Source organism: Choristoneura fumiferana, chromosome 12 (assembly GCF_025370935.1).
Source record: "Choristoneura fumiferana chromosome 12, NRCan_CFum_1, whole genome shotgun sequence".
In the NCBI taxonomy this organism is placed as follows: Eukaryota; Metazoa; Arthropoda; class Insecta; order Lepidoptera; family Tortricidae; genus Choristoneura; species Choristoneura fumiferana.
This window is the reverse complement of record NC_133483.1, coordinates 4,317,172-4,337,898: the sequence shown is the minus strand read 5'-3', so window position 1 is coordinate 4,337,898 and position 20,727 is coordinate 4,317,172. Positions and strand designations below refer to the sequence as shown.

Below are 20,727 nucleotides of genomic sequence, written 5' to 3'. Positions count from 1 at the left end.
TATTTTTCTTGGCGTTTTTTTTTTGTAAACTTAAATTTTTTGACATATCTGAAATATAATGTGTGATTTTCATGAAGAAATAAATTTATCCATCTACCTACTTCTCAGTTAGCTAGCAGGCAGCAAAGAAAAATCGCCTTGACTCCTTTGTGCATATTATTTTTCACTATTCCGAAACAGCTATCAGAAAAAGGTACGGAAAAAACGGAGCCAGCAGTCTATCGCATTCACTTACTCATATTTAAATTTAATTAACTTTGAAACGAGCATACCCTTTGTGTTCCAACCTAAGGAAAGGGAATGTTTGCCCAGTAAATGACTGCGCCTAGACACAGCCCGCTAAGTTTTTTCCCCGCATATTAAAGTATTTTTACTCCATTTAACGCAGCGCTCTGCTTGTCTTTTGTTGAAAAGCGCAAAACCGTTTCATCATCATCATCGTCATCATCAGCCCGAAGACGTCCACTGCTGGACAAAGGCCTCCCCCTTAGAACGCCACAATGAACGACAACTCGCCACTTGCATCCACCGGCAAAACCGTTTATTAAAAATGTATTATCTTCAAGCGTTTTAGTACAGTATTGATATGCCGTAAATTCAAAACATTACCGTTGAGCCGAGTGCTCAGTAAATTATGAATGGGACTTAATGCGTTGAGCTTATAATGGCTCATAAGAAATCCAACATAATGGTGAATTAATATTTTTGGGTAGCTTCAATTGCCGACATGCCGATTTAATGCGGTAGATGGATAGACAGGTGAGGATGGATAGTTATGTCGAGGGTGTCATGGGTTTATGATCAACTTGCACTCTCTTCTTTTTCTGCGATTGGGCAAAAATTAAACAGCAATCTTGCGAATAAAATGTTAATTTTCAACCTTTTTTTTATGCATTCGTATTTCTATTGTAAATTATTGATATCAATATTGCCTAATTTTGTTAATGATTAATGAAATTATGTTGAATACGAATATCAAATAGAACTTTAAAAGAAACAAGAGAAGAAAAAAAATCTATGAAATTTTTGGTTTTTGTGATTGTCGGTGCCTTAATTTACTACTACTACTGAAACTCAAAGTTTATAGAGATTATTGAAGTTAGAAACAGCTCCTGCGCTTCATTACTGACTAAACATTATTTAGTATGATGACGTTTAATTTAGCATAGACAGGTTAAAGTTCGTAAGTTGCCCGCAAGTTTCCTGCTAATTCGTTGTTGAAGCTCAGAGAAGCCGACTTCACTTAGTTGTATTCTACTATACACCTTGTTATTCTTCATTTCTGTTAACTTTGACAGATGACAGAAAATACCCGGTAATTAGGTTTATGGTTCTATAGTTTTTTTTTTCTAAAAAAAAAATAGAATAGTTAAAGGTCAAATTTTAAAATTCACAAACTTAAACGAGCGACATTGCCGTAACACATAAGAGAGACATCACAAATACTCACTTTCACAACCTTTTTTCGCTCAACATTGTGTAAACTAAAAACACTTTCATCATCATCATCATCCCAGCCTACAGATGTTCCACTGCTGGGCACAGGGCTCCTCTCAGAATAAGAGGGCTTGGGCCGTAGTGGAAAAACACTTGTTACGGATAAAAAAAAACAAATTAAGAACATTAACACTACTTTATAGCGCATGCATAATTACCTGAAATTTTCATAATCTTTTAAACAGAATTAGGCCGTAAATGCGTTTAAAATATATTTAAAAAAAACAGTATCTTGTGAGTACATAACTCAGATACACTACACACTGAAACATTTTGTAAAACTAAAAACTGCGTTCTAGCTCGAAATGTGCTCACCAGTTTCATTAATTCTTACACATACAAGTTGTTAAAGCGAATATTTGAACACAGATGTTACAACCATTTTTTGAAACCAAAAATGCCGTGTTTTGCCATATTACTTTTCTGAATTCAACTGACCCAATTTCGTGTTTTACTTTTAACTTTTTTTGATTCAATCGCATGCTGCTGATTTTTACATTGGGCGTGTAACTTTTTAAAAATCTAAAGTGTACAGTTTCATTCGAATATTGAAAAATCGAAAAGCTCTCTATGACTGGCGTATTTTCAATTAAAAAGCAGAGTATTTTTGACAATACCAAGCTGCCTGTGTATAATCAATGATCATTAACGATTAATTTAGTTGGAAAAAATTGCTGTTTTATGATTTATGGTTACTTGAATTCTTATAAAATGGCAAAGACTTTGCAGGTGGTAGGACCTTGTGCAAGGTCCGCCCGGATTGCTACCATGCACCATCTTGCTCGCTAATCCTGCCGTGAAATAGACAGCCGGTGAAATTACTGGCACTTGAGGTATCCCATCTTAGGCCTCTAGGTTGGCAACGCATCTGAAATACCCCTGGTGTTGCAGATGTTTATGGGCGGTGGTGATCTCTTACCATCAGGAGACCCACTTGCTCGTTTTCCATCCAGTCGAATAAAAAAAATAGTAACTAATGTAATTAATCAGAAATCGATCATTTAATTTTCAAGTAATTACTCATTTTGTCAACTTTGATTAGAGTAAGCATATGGCGATTATGAAATAAAGAGTCTGAAAGCGCATACGGACAATTCCTAACAGCTTTTTTACCAGTAAAAAATATAATTAAAGTGATAAAATCCTCCGAAGTCAAAACGTCCAAGAATTGAGCATTCACAAATTCACCCAAACATAATCACTAAGAGAAGAACCTCTCGGACTACAAAGACTCATTGAACAGCAATTACCTTGAAGGCCTCGAAAAAGGTCTTTAATTAAATCCTTCTCGGATGACGTCATAATTATCAGGACACCCTTGTTTTGGCACCTGAAGAAAATTTCTCGTTTGAATTAATTAGTTCATTGAAAAAGATCGTAAATTGAACGATTTTCCCTGTCGTCGATACGCGTCAATTTGAGCATATAATAATGATTGCTGCAACGACTTTTTTTACGTGCAATAAGTATGAATTTATTAATATAATAATTTTATTTAAAACTAGCTTTTGCCCGCGGCTTCGCTCGCGCAGAATTGGTATGTAGCTTAAACATTTTTTGATCCCACAGGTACCGCACATTATTTCGGGATGAAAAGTAGCCTATATGATAATACAGGGTTATACCTGTATGCCAAATTTCATGCAAATCCGTTCCGTAGATTTTGCGTGAAAGAGTAACAAACATCCAAACAAACATCCATCCATACAAACTTTCGCGTTTATAATATTAAGTAAGATATTAGTAAGATTAGTAAGATAAGATTAACATACAGTTGGATAAAGATCCGTTTTAAACCGATTTTATTCGTATTTTTGAATGAAATATAATACTTAATAAAAATGAAAACATATGTCACTGGTTCAGTAACAGCCTATTCACTAAAGTCTTGATAGAATCAAATATTAAGCATACTCGTCATTACGTTACGCAATTAAGACGACATGTTTCACCTCACCACTCATTGATAAATTTCATGTGATAATCTGTGATGCTGTGGGCTCTATTTATTTCGTCCGAATAAACAGAGATGGCATTAGGTACATACTTGTATGTTTCTGAAATAAAATTTATCAATAATTGGTGAACCAAACCCTAAATCTTGGGATGGTAGTTATGAAAATGCTTTTATCTTATAAAACACCTTGTCCTTACATGTAAATGCATCCATTTAACATAAAATGAAACATTGTGCTAGCCATTCACAGTGCAGTATTAAAACTATTCCACATGCTCTTTGTACAAATAGAATTTAAAGCGCAAAGAAGAATGAAACAACAAACACTGCCGGCATGAAGAGAGAAGAAAAATTAGGACTTATTTACATGTACTTTGTTACCTCACTTTATGTTACAAAGAGTTGTCCTCATCGTGGGAATGCGATTCCAGAAACGAGCATTATTCGCGTACGTTCGAGTTGCCGACTCTAAGACTCTATTTTTAAACGAAACATAGTTTTAAATCGCTCAAAGGACAAACGTTTTTGATTTTGCAACGGCGGTTTGTTGAAACCTTTGAACAATACTAGTTGCTGCCCGCGAGTTCATTGGTGTAGAGTTTTCTATAACTGGTTGGTAATTCTAGGATATACTATTCTATGTAACATCCATAGGTCCATTTAGTCCAGCTATGTTCAATATTTCATCCTAACCAGTGTGGGCGTATAAGCGCTATTATATCACAGCACGTGAACCAATCAAATTACAAATTATCACGCTTGTAATATAACTCTAGTCTCTTAGAGTGTTATAAATCTTGTTAAAAAAAACGGTATCGATTTCAACATTATATATGATTATTACTATGTTATTTGTTTTCCGAAAGAGATTTTGGGTTGCGCCAAACTGGATTCAAACGCCCCTGGTTATACGCGATAAGAGCTTGTTCACACTAGCGTTTTTGCAGGAACGCGACCGTGATTATTCGCCGCCTGCAGTGCCGTCGCGTGGACGCGGCGATTAAGCCACGTAGGTACGGTCGGCGTCACCGCGACGGCACGCTGGCGGCAAGTAATCGCGGAGATACAGTAGCCTGCTCGCCGCGTGCACGCCGCGTGCGCGCCGCGTTCCCGCTCCTCCGAGGAACCGCCAGCAAAAACGCTTGTGAGTACAAGCTCTAAATCTCCTGCCAACCACCCGGACTCCTGACCACTATCTCATGGTCCAGTAGAAGGACCACCAGGTTTTTCAGTTGGTACGACACTCAGGGGATTCGAATGTCGCCTGGCGTACCCGAAAATCTTTTGCTCTTTTAAAAACATCACTCTTTATGTACAGCACACAGGAAATGTGACAGGAAGCATGGTAGACTTTACAACATTATAATTATCATGCTCTCATGTTCTAGTTTTGAAGTTTAATGAATACAATTTTGACATGAGCTTTCAAAATCATGTATAGTTTGCTGAAACACATGCGCTTCAAAATCCTGAAATAAACTGTAATTCTACGCATAACGCGGGCTCCATTTGGCCAGGCTCGATCCACAGCAAATGGAAACATAATCCGCGCATTAATAGGCTACGTTTAATAATGCACCGGTAATACTACGCACAACGGCTTTGCTCCTTTAAACGGGAAAATAATATTTTAATAACCATGTTCATGATATTCGAAACTACACAATTGTTTGTACAAGGATAATACAAGATAAATATACCAGCGAAACCACAACCACATTTACCATTGAATAATTATTTGCTGCACAGGTAAAGTAATTTGCCAGTCAAATGAGTTTCTAAAAAGCCGATTAAGCGGAAACTAAAATTAGTTAATTATTTGTCATGAGTGGAACGAAATAAACGACGCTCGGGGCATGTTTGCGTCGGCATTGCTTTGACTGCAGTCGATTGAATAAATTTTGGTGTGAAATTGTTTATGCAGTTATTTCTCGGAATTTCGGATTAGTCGTAAGTGCAACTGTGTTTAAAAACTAAATTTGATTTTTCCAATTCGCATTGGGCCTGCGTGGGAAGTATGGCCTATGCCATCTCATTTAAGGAGGTGTGCCCGGCAGTGGGTCCTAAGGAGGTGTGCCCAGCAGTGGGTCCTAATAAGCAGGGATAATTATTATTTTATTGTATATTATTTTGTTACGAGCTAAAATAATTTTACAACAAAATAAAATAAGTTTTGGTAAAAATTTCATTTTTAATACAAGTTTTTTTTTGCTGACTGTACTTGCATTGTCACCCAAATTACATTTGCATACCAAATTTCACGTCAATGCCATTAAAGGTTGAAGAGTTCCCTTCTGCGGAGACGATCCTGGCCGGACTACCTACCAGGATGTCACTACCAGATTATTGTGTTGTCACGCAATTTACATTAGTATGCCAAATCTCAAGACAATCTAAGGCAAGATTCCACCCAGACAGACATAGTTTAGTTTAGTTTATTTATTCATTCAATATTTTAATACATCATTATTACAAAAATGACAGTTACAAGTATCTGTATTGAAGTCGTCAATGGTAATATTAAATAAGATGATGATATAAAAAATAAAAATGCTAAGAATGTCAAATATTGAGATAAAAAAATGATAAAAAAATACATTAAATTGCAAGTTAATAAAAAGCTTGTAAAAAATACGATTGTCTTGATACTCCATATTGCAATATAGTAGGTAGTAAGTCAGAAAACACCTAAAGGAGGCTTGCATAGAGTAAAATTCCCATCTTTTGTATGTTTTGATGGTGTTGATCTAAGAGGCTTTTATTATTAACCTCTACAACAATGCAGCGTTAGAGGCTTTGCCACAGTATGTGTGCGGCGTATTTGTTTGACGTACACATAGTGTTTTCTATACAAATAAAGGTCCATCATACACTTGGTGCAGTTAGCTTAATATTGAGACCTAGATAGTGAAAATTAAAAATGAATTCAACATTACCGTAAAGCGGGAAAGTTATATATTACCTGAAACAGAAAACAAATTATGTGTTATCATTCACATCAATAAATATATGTTTTTCCAATGCTAAAATTAGTCACCAGTGATGATTCGTACTAAAGTAATATTAGTATTTATATGCATAACAAAACAAAACAAACACGCCCCAATTGTTAACGTCTTTGATAAACATGCTTAACTATGTCTAAACAGGTACTTTAGAATAGTATTCTGATAGAACAGAAATCAATGTTCTAGTATGGGTTTTTATTTAGGCGTACTTTGTCTTACCTATGTCCTCTCAGACCTAATATTTCTTAAGTAACTTTAATTTATGATAATAAAGGAACATTTACATTATTAAGTGCATAATCGTTTTTGGAATAAAATATCGGAAAAAATCATATTTATCGTGCTCCCTCAATAAATTTCATTCACCCATAAATTTTTCATTTTGACATTAGATACTAAATAATAAAACTCCATAATTAATGGATACAAAAATGACACTAAAAGTTCCTTAAGTTATATTTTCTCTACAATGACATCTGCTCGTACGACATCTTTTACATCTGTAAAAGCGAATTATTTCAAAACAGTTATACCATTAAAACAATTAAATTAACCGAATTGAACTACAATCCCCCAATAATTAGTTTCAACGTTGTTTTACACTGACTATTTCTACTTTGTAACATTTTAGTTTGCTTCTAGGGCTTACTCACAAACTGCACTTAAAAACCATAGGTACATACAGTTTATTTCACGCACTGCATTTGTAAGTAACTAAGCGTCACCTTCAATCTATTGTGCCATTTATTTTTGGAAGAGAAACAATTTTTCCGTCAACAAACGAGTTGTCGTCAATTTTTGTGTGTAAATCGTGGCCATACCCATATTTGATCTGCGGCGTGGGCTAACATCGAAGCTTTTGTACAAACATTTAAACAGGGGATTCCGCTTAGGGGTGAGATTTAGACAAAGAAATTTCTTCGAGCTGTGAGGGCTGTTGTCGATGCCCGCTAAATTGACACTTGAGCTGTCTTTCTAATAAGGTTATCGCAATTTATGTGTTGTTTTACATTTGAAATAGTTTATATCGTATATTTTTTTATAATAACTAGCTATACATACAAAACAATACAATGACTCTTTATTGTACACCAGAAATTTATATATTATTATTACTATACAGGCTGTTACATAAGACGTAATACAAAATTAGTGTTTCGTGCTCAGTTAATGCTGGGTAATATAATGCATTTACTCTTTTCTTGTGCCAGTGATTTCACCGGCTCAAGTGCCAGTAATTTCACCGGCTGTCTTACTCTCCACGCCGAAACACAACAGTGCAAGTACTGCTGCTTCACGGCAGGATTAGCGAGTAAGATGGTGGTAGCCATCCGGGCGGACCTTGCAAGAAAAATGCAACTTGCACGGGTTTTCATGCAGGTCTACTGGGCTTAATTTAATTAACCGAAAACCAAAATAATTAATTTCAGACTTAAGTGTCCTAAAACAGAGTAAATAACCTGAGCTTACCGCACCCATACTCACGAACGTTACTTACATAAAATACAACTATTAAGACGACGATCCTGTTACCGCGAACCACAAGATTCCGTTACCAAAGCTTTTCTCATTAACAAGTCATCCAACTCAACAGTTGCTAATTTCATCAAGTTAATTGAAAACGACACTGATTAACCAAACAACTATTTTAATTAAATTCCTCTTAGACAAAATAAATTAGTGAACCTGCCCCGATGTTAAGACGAGACTTGGATCCTTAAGATGCAGCCCTTTCGCGATAAAGCCAGCAGATGTCGCGACCGTCGATGTAATCGCTGCCTTTGTGCCATATCTAATGAAAGGTTGGCGAAACTGATATAGCTATCTTTAATCAAGGCGAAACTTGCACCCGCATCGTTATAGCGGTTGTTTGACAGAATGTTGCTGGGAAACTTTAATTTGCGTTCGCAGGCAACGTTTAGAGCAATGTCGGACAATTTTAAAGTGCTTCAAAAGAATAACGTTCCGAATGTGGGTAAGGTTTTGAAGCGTTTAACCGCTGAATCTTGTGTGTTACGAAATGCGACAAATATGTACATATATGAACTACCGGCTACTGTGTAGATGTGTGGGCTAACGGAGAAGCTTTAAGATTTAGTTTATGGATCTATTCGTCGATTCACGTAACGCTCAAGACCTGTGTTTGAAACACTGCTGAACCTCACCTAATCATTTGTTTAACAATTTGTTTTTGTTAGTGCGAAAAATAGTTAGTGCAGGGGTGCCACCGCAAAGAACGCGACCTTTGGAAAAGATCTTCCGACAATAAATGAATGACACATGTTAATATCTTGCAGATTAAGTACCGATAAACTGTCACTGATATATATTCTGGAAAAATTTGTAAGATTTCTAATAATTCATTTCAATGTGGGTTCATTCCTGACTTAGGTATAACCGTGAGCTGAACCGTTTAATTTTTGTAATTTTTCAAACGTCCCACGAGAAATATTAATCATACACCCATAAACGTCGAGGAACATGGACAGCTAGTCAAATCAGAAAATGTTAGTCAGATCAAACACAGACTGCTTGTCACAATCACGACCACACAGAAACTAATCTCTTTGAGACAATACTTGGGCAATATCTTTGGTTTACGACACGGCCCTGACTTGATATACAAATATTTGAAGCGAGGTCTTACTGTGGCACCCATTGTCCAGGTCAAACTAATTTTCAGATCCTTTGAAGCAGTAATTCAATTTTGCATTGTGACCATCAGTTAAGTAAATTTGGTTTTGGCTTAATTAAGCTTGTTTGAGATAAAAAGATGAGGTTTTCAGTAAAGGATGATTTATGATCTTTTGGTTGCTTAGTGGCGTGCTATTTGACTGTACTATATTACTAAGTCATCATCATTATTATCGTTCTATTCAGATTTAAAATAATAATAGATGCACTGAGTATGGCGATATTTTTGGCAAAATCGTTATTTCCTGGTAGCAAAATTTCCATTTGCGTTTTTTCCCAAATGCTTTTTTTCCCAATATGCTTTTTTACAGTAGCGTTTTTTTCCAAAAAAATCGACACCGATACAGTGTGCAAACTTAACATAACCTAAACCTACCTATTTTTGTGTCGACTCTGATTGGGAAAAAACGCGAATGGAAATTTTGCTACTAGGAGATAATGATTTTGGGGAAATGATAGCCCTCCGCGAAGCACTTACGAGTTAACGGAATCTTCCAAGAAGGTATATTTTATACCTTAGGCTGCTATTTACTCTTAAACTACTAATAATTCTCAAGCAGACTTAGCCGTTATGGTTTTCCTTGTAAGTTTGATATACTTACAACCATACTAAATATTTTCAAATTTTTCCACCCACCGGTTTAGATTTTAGAGGGGGGGAGGGGAGGGGGGGGGGACGCCTCGATTTTAATGAATATGTGCACTTTAAAGTTGAATATTTCGCAAACAAATCACTGAATTGAACAATCGTCTTCGCAAACCCGTAATGGTTTTATAAGACCCATCCAACAATACCCCACACTATAGGGTTGGATGAGAAAAAAAAATCACCCCTACTTTACGTCTATGGGAGCTACCCTAAAATATTTTTATTTTTTATTTTATTGTACCATTTTGTTGACATAGTTTACATATATATCCGTACAAAATTACAGTTTTCTAGCACTGATAGTCCCTGAAGAATGCCGCGGACGAACGGACAGACAGACAGACAGACATGGCAAAACTATAAGGGTTCCGTTTTTGCCATTTTGGCTCCGGAACCCTAAAAAAACCTCATTATTATTTACGTTTATGGCAAGGTAAACTTAACAATTTCGTGAGCCATCTGTACAACAAATAACCCTCATCATCATCATCATAATAACAGCCGTAGGACGTCTACTGTCAGATATAATCCTCCCCCATAGACCTCCAGTTGCTTCGGTTAGAAGCGGCCTGCGTCCACCGTAAAGCCGCAGTTTACTACTACTATCCACTACTATTACTTATATAATAATAATAATAAATTCATTTATTTCGAGCAACTTGGCCCATACAATAAATACCTTACAGACTAACATACATATTTATAATCAATATTATTTAAAACTAATTTGGTGACAAAACGGCGTGACCCCATTGAGTCACCGTCCCCGACGTCGCTATCATCTACTATTATTAGTATCTCGGTAGTAGTAATACTATATTACTAACTATCTTTACTATTTTTATAAAAGCGAAAGAGATATTAAATATATTAACCCGGATAACTCACGTCTTAAATCGAGTTTAGCCCGACATGTCTAAGTTATCCGGGTCAATATATTTAATATGAGTGAGTCTCACGGTAGTTTCATGTTCAAAAAAGCGAAAGAGAGTCTGTCTTTGTGGTTGTTAGCTCTTCAAGAGCCCCATATATACGGTACGATTCGTCTGTACGATCCGTCGCTTCAGACCGATCGAATCGATAGTGTATGTCAAGATCGTTAACGATAGTGTGGTGTGGTGTCGGGTTAGAATTACACCTCTCCATTTCTTCCGAGGATGTCGTAAGAGGCGACTGAGGATATAGGTTAAGGTATACCGTAGGCGACAGGCTAGCAACCTGTCACCGTTGCATTTTTGTCAAACTTGAAACCTAAAATTGCTAAAAGTGGCTCCGAAGCGGTAACGTTTCGTGTGCTCTGCCTACCCCATTTGGGAATACAGGCGTGATGTTTGTGTGTGTGTATGTTAACGATTTACTTCATCGAAGACGATGTCGGAGATCGCAACAAAATCCCATGCAATCATGAATATCATCGATAAATCGACAGTGTATGGCTCTTTACGATCAATCGTCACGATTTTCATAAGATCGATCGCACAGTCGAATCGTATCGTGTATGGGGCCCTTTACGCTTAAACTGCCACCGATGGGCCTGTTTCGCCACTTGTCGGCTAACTTTAAGTGACGGATAACAGTGATGCCGTCTGTTTTGTCCGAATAAACAAAGACAGCATTACTTTTATCTGACACTTAAAGTTAGTCGACAAGTGGTGAAACAGGCCCTAAGTAGTGAAATTTGATATATATTTAGTCTGAGATCCCGAAGGGTACAGAATAGTTTTTAACGCGGAAAATAGTTTTCGTTTATTAGTGATAGTGCCGAAGTAGCCTATAATTTTACTTATTCTAATGCCAAAATGTCAATACAATTTAAAGTAAAAGCTTTATCAATGAAATCAGTTTTTTCTGAGAAGATTGTTCAAAAAGGATTATAATATTTCCGTGGTAAAACACTAAAACTATGTGCATATTGATAGCGCAAGAGGTGGAAATAAGTATTGATATTTCTTTTCCTTTATACTCGTAATTAACAATGTGTAGGTATGAAATCCATGGGTAAGTAAAATTGGTAAGTAAAAATTTGAAACAGTAACTAAGTTTTTCAGATATTTTTATTGTTATAAGAGCTATATTATATGAGCTTCAGAATAACAGCAACGCGATTAAAAAAAGTGCAAAATTCGAACTATGCAATACAATACAATACAATAACTCTTTATTGCACACCAATACAGTAAACAGTACAGAGAACACAAGTATAACACATAGAGATTTTCTAAGGTAAGCAATAGGCTTCATAAACCAACAACACGTCTTACCATCAACTAAGGAACTGCGCAGGAATCCCATGATTACGCCCCGCATTACTCGTCTATATTAAAAACCCCCACAATTTGCTGAACAAGTTAATACCTTTAATACTTTGCTCCCACCGTTACCACGGCCGGTCGTACTTATTTAAAAAAGGCAATTTTTACTCCGAACAACAGCGGGTCAGATCATCAGAAAATAATTGTTTTAAGCTACTTTTATTGGTTCCGTGTGCGTTTATGGTTATAGTTGTTGTTAAGTATATTTTAATTCATCTACTTACCGTTTGATGGCGTTTTAATTTCAAAAAGTATTTCTACATTGCACTATTATCGTATGTCGATCTGCTTCACATTATATAAGGGCAAGTGAGTTTTAAAGGGCGATGGGCAGATTTGTATGGACCCTGGCCTAGGAACCAATAACGACAAGCCTTATATCATTGGAAAGGTTTTTTTTTATATTCTACAACTTTTGTACGGCGGGCAATCCCGAATGGCTGTGTAAAAAATATGAAAACGCATATAAAACAAAATCATGATACAAAATCATCAACATGGAACTTACTTAGTATCGAAAAAACCTACTTTTATGCAGCGGTAACTTTTTTCAGGCAAAGATTTGGGACTACCTGCCATAGTAAAAGTTTTAGAACTTAGAATAAGCTATCCATTGACATATCGCTTGTCCTTATTGGTCATTAGGCGAATTAGCCCACCCTCCTTTAATTTAAAAATTTGAGAATAAAATACCTACCACCATTATTGAAGTCTAGTAAGTTCACATTTCCAACTCATTTACGAAATTATAGGTAGGTACCTATAATTTCGTAAATGAGTTGGAAATGTGAATACCTGATTCTACAGTTGTGATTGTTTTAATATAGTACTGCATAGAAATTGTTTTGCATAGCAATTAGTGTAAGTTTTGTGATGTTATATTATACGCGGGTGTCGACAGTAATTAAACACAAATTTGTACCTATACTCAAACGATACATGAATATGAATGTACTCGTAATGTGATAACTTTTTAGTTTAATGCATTATACATTATTTACATACAGATATGCGACGGCCGTTGTACACTTACATAAATAAAGAGCCGTGAATTCGTACGGATTATCAGGGTGTTGATTTTGTCCATAAATATAAAAAAGTTATTCTAAATGTCAACTTATGAAGTCACTTTGTTCTGGACCAAACTTAGCAGTAAAAAACGATGGCAATGTAATTTAAAAAAAAAAATTGATACTGAATTAAGTTTACTGCAATCAATCATTAATCGCTATCATCATACCTTAAGCCATACCCTTCCCTTTAATCTTAAATCAATACATTAAAACATAAAATTTCTGAAGTTATCATATCAACAAATTAATATGTTTGCAGGTATAAAACATACGCGTAAACCCACCCTAACCCCTCGAATGTAAAGACAATTAGGCCCACTTTTGTGAATGAGCAAGTAAAGGTATGTCTAAAACTTCGGTTTTATCCCGCAGCGGAGTGCGGTGCGTTCCGCTCCGGCGCATCGAGTCGGTTTATGCCATAAAGTTCTCCGCGGAGTCATACATCACTTAGTGACCCGCATCGGAAGGGCCCGCGCCTGCGCTTCGACATACACGATCATTATTAGCTTTAGTGTAAACTTTACGTCTAGGGACGGGAATATTGACTAGCGGTGTGAAGGTTTCCGGTGTGTGTATACATAGAGCTCTTTTACGGCGGGATTTTGATGATAATGATTAACATTGTGTTGGTTATCGTAAGGCAAAGTTCATCCCGTGCTGATCTAAGACATCTGATATATAGTTTTCGTATAGGTAAAATATTGTTAGTGAAGTTAAGGTGAATATTGTTTTTATACCTGCGAGGTTTGCGCGTCATGTTTCGAGCTAATCCATGATCCTTAATCAAACAGCAATGATGTTCAGACACGCTAGTTTTTTTCAATAGTAGGTATAAATACGTTAAGTTTTTCATTAAATATGTAATATATTTGTGAAAACAAATGCTTTTATGCTTTAATTTGTCTCGAATTCCGTGTTTCTTTTTCTCTGCGTTGTAAATGTCACGAATAAATGTTTTGCTTCTTTTTCTCTTCTTTCTTTCTTTTTTTTCAACTGACAAACAAGGGCTATATTTAAAATCAATTCATCAATGGCCACTTGCTGAAAAAAAAAGTAGATTAACAATAAACTTCGTTTAAAAACTGGCAGTTCCATTTGACTTTTTCGAGAAAAATCCCTGCTCACTTTATTGAACAAGCACATACCTATCGTATCTACTAAGAAGAACTAAAAAGCATGATACTCAAAATTCCCAACTCCTGTGTAACACTACCTAATTCGGGATAAATTTCGGTGACCGCCCACAACGAAGTTAAGTACTAAGTACGGCTCCTAACAAACACGCGACACGACACCACAAACGTCCCAACAACACGTTGATTATGTAAATTTTTACACCTTTGATCAACGTGAGAGCCAAGCCTTGATTCAAATGGATTTCGAAAAATTTGCATCATTATAAGTCAATTGAATTAACTTGTTTTATTTGGCCAGATGACAATCAGCTCCTCATGTTTCTGTGTTACGTTTGTGGTGAGTTAAAAATAAATAATTGAAGAGGATAATGCTAATTTTTAACATGATAAAAAGTATTAACTTCGTGGATTAGTGAATGACGCCAGCTTATCCAGCTTGTTCGTCATAATCATGTAACGAGGCTAACAAAGACTCGTTTAGTTCTCAACCTCTTTTCTTAGTCTCTGGATTCTTGACAGGATCGTCGTTGTCCTCATGTCCGATCTGGTGGCAAGCTTGACAATCCGTCGGCATTCGTCCCTCATGACCGTCTTTCTTTTGCACAGTGTAGGCGTGTGTCTACTGCTGCCTTGCTTTGGTCAATGCATCTTATTACTTTCAATTAGCCTTTGACAATTTAAAAGAGAGTAGGACAGCCGGTGAAATTACTGGCACTTGAGGTATCCCATCTTAGGCCTCTAGGTTGGCAACGCATCTGCAATACCCCTGGTGTTGCCGATGTTTATGGGCGGTGGTGATCTCTTACCATCAGGAGACCCACTTGCTCGTTTGCCATCCAGTCGAATAATAATAAAATAAACAAATACATTTTTAAAGTACGAGTATTATAGGTAATCAATAATAGCAATTACTTGAAATAGATCCCTGTTTATCTCGTTTCGAAGTATTTATAATACTGCAAAAGGGTTTTTTGTCATCCGATATGAAGATGATTATAGCATTTTTCGCAAGATCAAACACATTATAGTCCTAACCGCAGATTACCAGCTTGAACCACTCGTTAGCTGCACATGAGTAGGTACGTACCACCAAAGAAATCACTGTGTTGTAATTGGGTATTACCTTGGGTAAAAAAAAAGTGCGTCAGTATGGTAGAGAAAAAAATATATTACACATGTAATTTTTCTTTTCCGAATCAAACAAAACATTATGAAATTAATTAGGGGTCGGTAACGTTACTTCTTATGAAGCCGTGGTGGCCTAGTGGTTTGACCTATCGGCTCTCAAGCAGAGGGTCGTGGGTTCAAACCCCGGCTCGCTCCTCTGAGTTTTTCGAAATTCATGTGCGGAATTACATTTGAAATTTACCACGAGCTTTTCGGTGAAGGAAAACATCGTGAGGAAACCTGCACAAACCTGCGAAGCAATTCAATGATGCGTGTGGAGTTCCCAATCCGCACTGGGCCCGCGTGGGAACTATGGCCCAAGCCCTCTTGTTCTGAGAGGAGGCCTCTGCCCTGCAGTGGGACGTATATAGGCTGGAATGATGATGATGAACGTTACTTCTAGATATATAACGTATCAAGAAGGTGACGTCACATCAAACTTTAACGAGCTTTTCCCATTATTTATATAATTGTCAAAAGAAAACCGGCCAAGTGCGAGACGAACTCGCGCACGAAGGGTTCCGTACCAACATATATACAACATTAGACATTAGCAAAAAAAACACATTTGGGTGCCCCCCTTAAATATTTATTTTATTTTAATTTAATTATTTATTTTTAAAGTGACTATATTATGTACGGCTAAATATTCTATGAATATTTTAAGCGTCTATATCTATTGCCGTTATTAATATCGAGCAAAAAACACGTTTTTTTGTATGGGAGCCCCCCCCTTAAATATTTATTTTATTCTGTTTTTAGTATTTTTTGTTATAGCGGCAACAGAAATACATAATCTGTGAAAATTTCAATTGTCTAGCTATCACGGTTCATGAGATATAGCCTGGTGACAGACGGACAGACAGACATACGGACGGACGGATGGACAGCGGAGTCTTAGTAATAGGGTCCCGTTTTTACCCTCTGGGTACGGAACCCAAAAAAGATACCTGTCTAATATTATTTGATAATGTAACTAAGGGAGTAATTCTATTTTTTAAGAAACTTTTTAAGAAAATTTTACCATAGTTACAGCATCTAAGACGTCTATATACTCTGGTTTCTGATGTAAGTATATTTAATTATTGAAAAGGTAACTGGAAGAGAGCCCCTTAAGAAACAAGTTAGATTCATCGAAATCGTTGGAGCCGTTTTCGAGATCCCCGAAATATGCTCGTCTAAAGGTATTAGATTACATTTCATCTTAATGTTTATGTACGTACAAAAAAGAAGTAGGTTTACATAAATTACGTATCCAGCCCAGTAATATTTTACGAAACTAATGCACACTAAAAACGCCGTAGGAAGTTATTTTGTGATAAGTACTTAGCGTTGGTACTTAGTATAATGAATGTTACTGACTTTTTTCGTAGCACTATCACGAACCAAGTTAATCTTCTCAAGGCGTAGCTAAAGCAATCTGCAAGTGGGTAAAAATCCAACTAGTTGATCCATCGTTTAAAATATTGCTGATTCAAATAAAAACCGATTGCTATCTCACTTTGATGTTGTCGGAGGAAATGAGATCTGCTTCCGATCCCCGAAGAAAGGGAATAAACTCCTTCCCTTTTTAGGGTACCGCGGGTAACCTACCGGAACCCTATTAATCTCGGCACAATATTTATCTGTCCGTTCGATCTGTCCCCCGCAGACCCCTTTGGTGAATCGCAAGAAAGACGTCGATATAACAAATAGGCGACGTTAAGCTTTACCCTTATGCACTCAGATGTTTCAAAGGGATTGGAAACAATTTTATTAAGCAACTACTTAAACAGAATGGGTATGGTTCATTTAAAAAAAAAAAACTTAGTTACAGTGTTGGAAACTAATCTAACATATGACGGCGTCACGTTACTAGTTCATAAATAACCTGAACAAAGTGTTATCATATACAGATTAAGAAAACCTATACAAAGTAAAAGACTTATATTCAACAAATTTATGATTTATTTGAACGAGCTAAAAATCGAAAGATGTACAACCCTCTAGTTTTTTAATGAATGAAGCAAACTGAATACGGGGCAATGCAATCTTTTTTTAGTACAAAAGAACACTCTTCAAAAGAGATTTTTTTTGTTTTAGTATTCTACAGAACCAATAAAGCAGCGCAAAAATGCTGACTTAGCTTTTAAATTTAGTCATGAGAGGGAGGACGAATACCGCGTCATATCCAGAGTGAAGGAGCCGGTGTCGTCTTCTGACCGTTAGGAGTGCCGATCTAATTTGCCGATTCGGAGAAGCATAATGTGGAATTTAATAGGTTCCCATGTAAGTGCAAACGATTTTCGTGCGTTATGGAATTTTAATAATTCCATGCGCCCAATTACGTCATTACGAGTCTTTGTATGATATCAGAGGCCGAATTGCCTAACGTTTCTGGCGCTCGCGATTGCAATCAAATGACAGATTTGATAATGATTTTTTGAAAAACTGACAATGGCTGGCGAGCGCCAGAAACGGTAGACAATACGGCCTCTATTTTGCATGACGTGTTTTTGAGCCCTATACTGATTTATACTGATATAGCTGATTATTTAATGCGATTGCCGGGGTCTTGTGTATTTAAAGGAGTTCGAATTTTAATTGTGCATATGTAGTAATACCACCTACTTATATTATTGGGTAACCAACCAAATAGGCTGGTTTCTTTTTAGTTTGTTCGGGAAAATAACTATGAAGCTAGAAGTCACGGTTTTGACGCCCACTCGAGGCAGATATAAATGTATGGAAAATACTAATTTTCGCTCTTCAGTCTCGAATGTTAAATATTACCACTTATCTATATATGTAATCCAAATAATATTACAAATGTGAAAGTTTGTGAAGATGTTTGGAGGTTTGGATGTTTGTTACTCAATCACGTCTAAACCGCTGAACTGATTTAGATGAAATTTGGTATACAGATAGTTTGAGTTCCCGGGAAGGACATAGTTCAGGCGGGATATCGATAAACGAATACTACGCGGACGGAGTCGCGGACAAAAGCTAGTTATAACTATCTCTTGCCTAGTTATCATAGAAAAAGCCTTGTTTAGTTTACGTCTATGTAAATTAGAATTAATTTTACGACGATATTCTACTTTAATAAATAATAATTTAATTCCTTTTAATTAATAATCATGTTTTTTTCTCACACCTATGTTTAGTTAAGTTAATTGAAAAGGTAAGATCTCTATTATCAAAACAAGTAGCAATGTCGTTTGAAAGATGATAAAAGTCAAATGTCAAATAGCTTTATTTCATTTAGATGTTTGAGGTGCGTATCTAGATCGTAAAATCTACATTAAGCAAGATGCGAAAATTCAACGAATGGCCTAGCCAAAAAATAAAGCCAGGACTATTTTCAACACAAAAAGAACGTTATACCGTTATTTTTCATTATTAGCGACGCGTATCGTCTACTCAATTAAATATTTGATTTGTAAAACCGTTTTAATTTTAATTCCATGAAATAGTAATATTTTGCGCTCGCTCTTAAATAAATAAAATAAATAAATATTACGTGACAATTCACAGCAATTGACCTAGTCCCAAAGTAAGCTTAGCAAAGCTTGTGTTATGGGTACTAAGCAACGGATAAATATAATTATATAGATAGATATATACTTAAATACATAGTTAACACCCAAGACCCGAGAACAAACATTCGTATTTTTCATAAAAATATCTACCCCGATACGGGAATCGAACACGGGACCTCAAGCTTCGTAGTCAGTTTCTCTAACCACTAGGCCATCTGGTCGTCTAAAAATTACTTGCATCGAAAAATTACTTGTTCTTTTCTAACGGTGCTGCATTCTCATCAAAGCCAACATTTTGGGCAGTTTCAAAAGTCACTTTCCAAGCAAATATTTTATAATTGTGACAGAATTTATGAAAAGAAACAATTCCATTATCATGCGAATACTCGACATTTTCATTCTCAAACATATCACATCATACGACATTGGATAAAACCTTTATTTAATGAGATAACAGAATTCAGGATTCAATCTAACCGCGACCACTATTACCGTAAGTCAAAGAAAAAGCCGGATTTGTGAAAATGTAACTTTGCCGTAACACAACGTTTTCTTACGTTATTTCCTACAGTCGCAGGTGAGATTTATCTTCGGATAATTGGATAAAGAACGCGTTTGCGAGAAGTGATACGAGGCGAAAGGAGGCTTGGGGAGGCCGGCGAAATGTATGGATCATATTGTATGCTGCTGAAATATAATACGTTAAACTGTGAGTCATTTACGACGCCTGATTTATTATGGCCTATTTTTTTCGATTTGTCTAAAATTATTTTTTTCATCAAAATTTTTCATCCGAAAACAGCATCGTTTATAAAAAAATTGTAAGTAATTTATTCAATTTATAAATTTGTAATCTCTTAAGATTTTGTGTAAAAATGATGTTTTTTTCTACATACACATTTTTGCTGTTAAAAAAAATATTGGGTTTGACAAGTTTTATATACAATGCAGCGAAATATGAAGTACCATAAGCTTCAAATATTAAAATTTGCGTCTATTACATTTTTTATACAGATAGACGACAAATTATTTTTTCCGTTTAATCATGCATGATAAATAAATACTCTTTGGATATTAAATTTGTAAATAGTAAAATAAAACCCTCAGAACATAAAATTAACACTCAATTATTCTGACAATTCATGTAACCGATATTATAACCGCTTCCAGTCATTTACAACGGTAACCGCATTCAATTGAACAAAATATCAAACAGAAAATATAAATAGACACAAAACCAACCACATATCAACCACTCCCATCAGTAATGAGCTTAACGTTGTACCTACTCATAGCATTTAAAATTAAAGAGGATTACACAATATTACCACAAATTAGGAATTAGGTGACGGAAAAAGATAACTGTATATTTACGACTGCGCTAATTAATATAAATAGCGTATTGACAAAAATGTCCTAACATTCAAAACGTTTAATAGTCACCTAAATTTTAAACGTGGAACTTTTTTCTATATCATAAACATACAATTTAATTGATTGATTCATTGAAAGTGATGCCAACGTTTACATTGCAGGCTAAGATAATGAAGTGGTTATAAAAGCAAACGAAATAAAGCTTAATCTATCAAAACAACAACACAACACCACATAACCGAATGTTAAAACATTATAATAGCCAGGTGTGAACACGTTGAAAAAAGTGCGTGATATTAAAGTTGTGAGTGGAACGCCGTGCGTCACGCAAATACTTTG

At 35.9% G+C, this 20,727-nt stretch overlaps 1 protein-coding gene across 3 annotated transcripts in view; it reads right to left on the bottom strand.

Moving 5' to 3' along the window:
• Positions 1–20,727, bottom strand: part of heph (polypyrimidine tract-binding protein 1 heph) — a 458,299-nt gene that overhangs the window by 211,211 nt on the left and 226,361 nt on the right. The gene's annotated exons all lie outside the window — the stretch shown is intronic.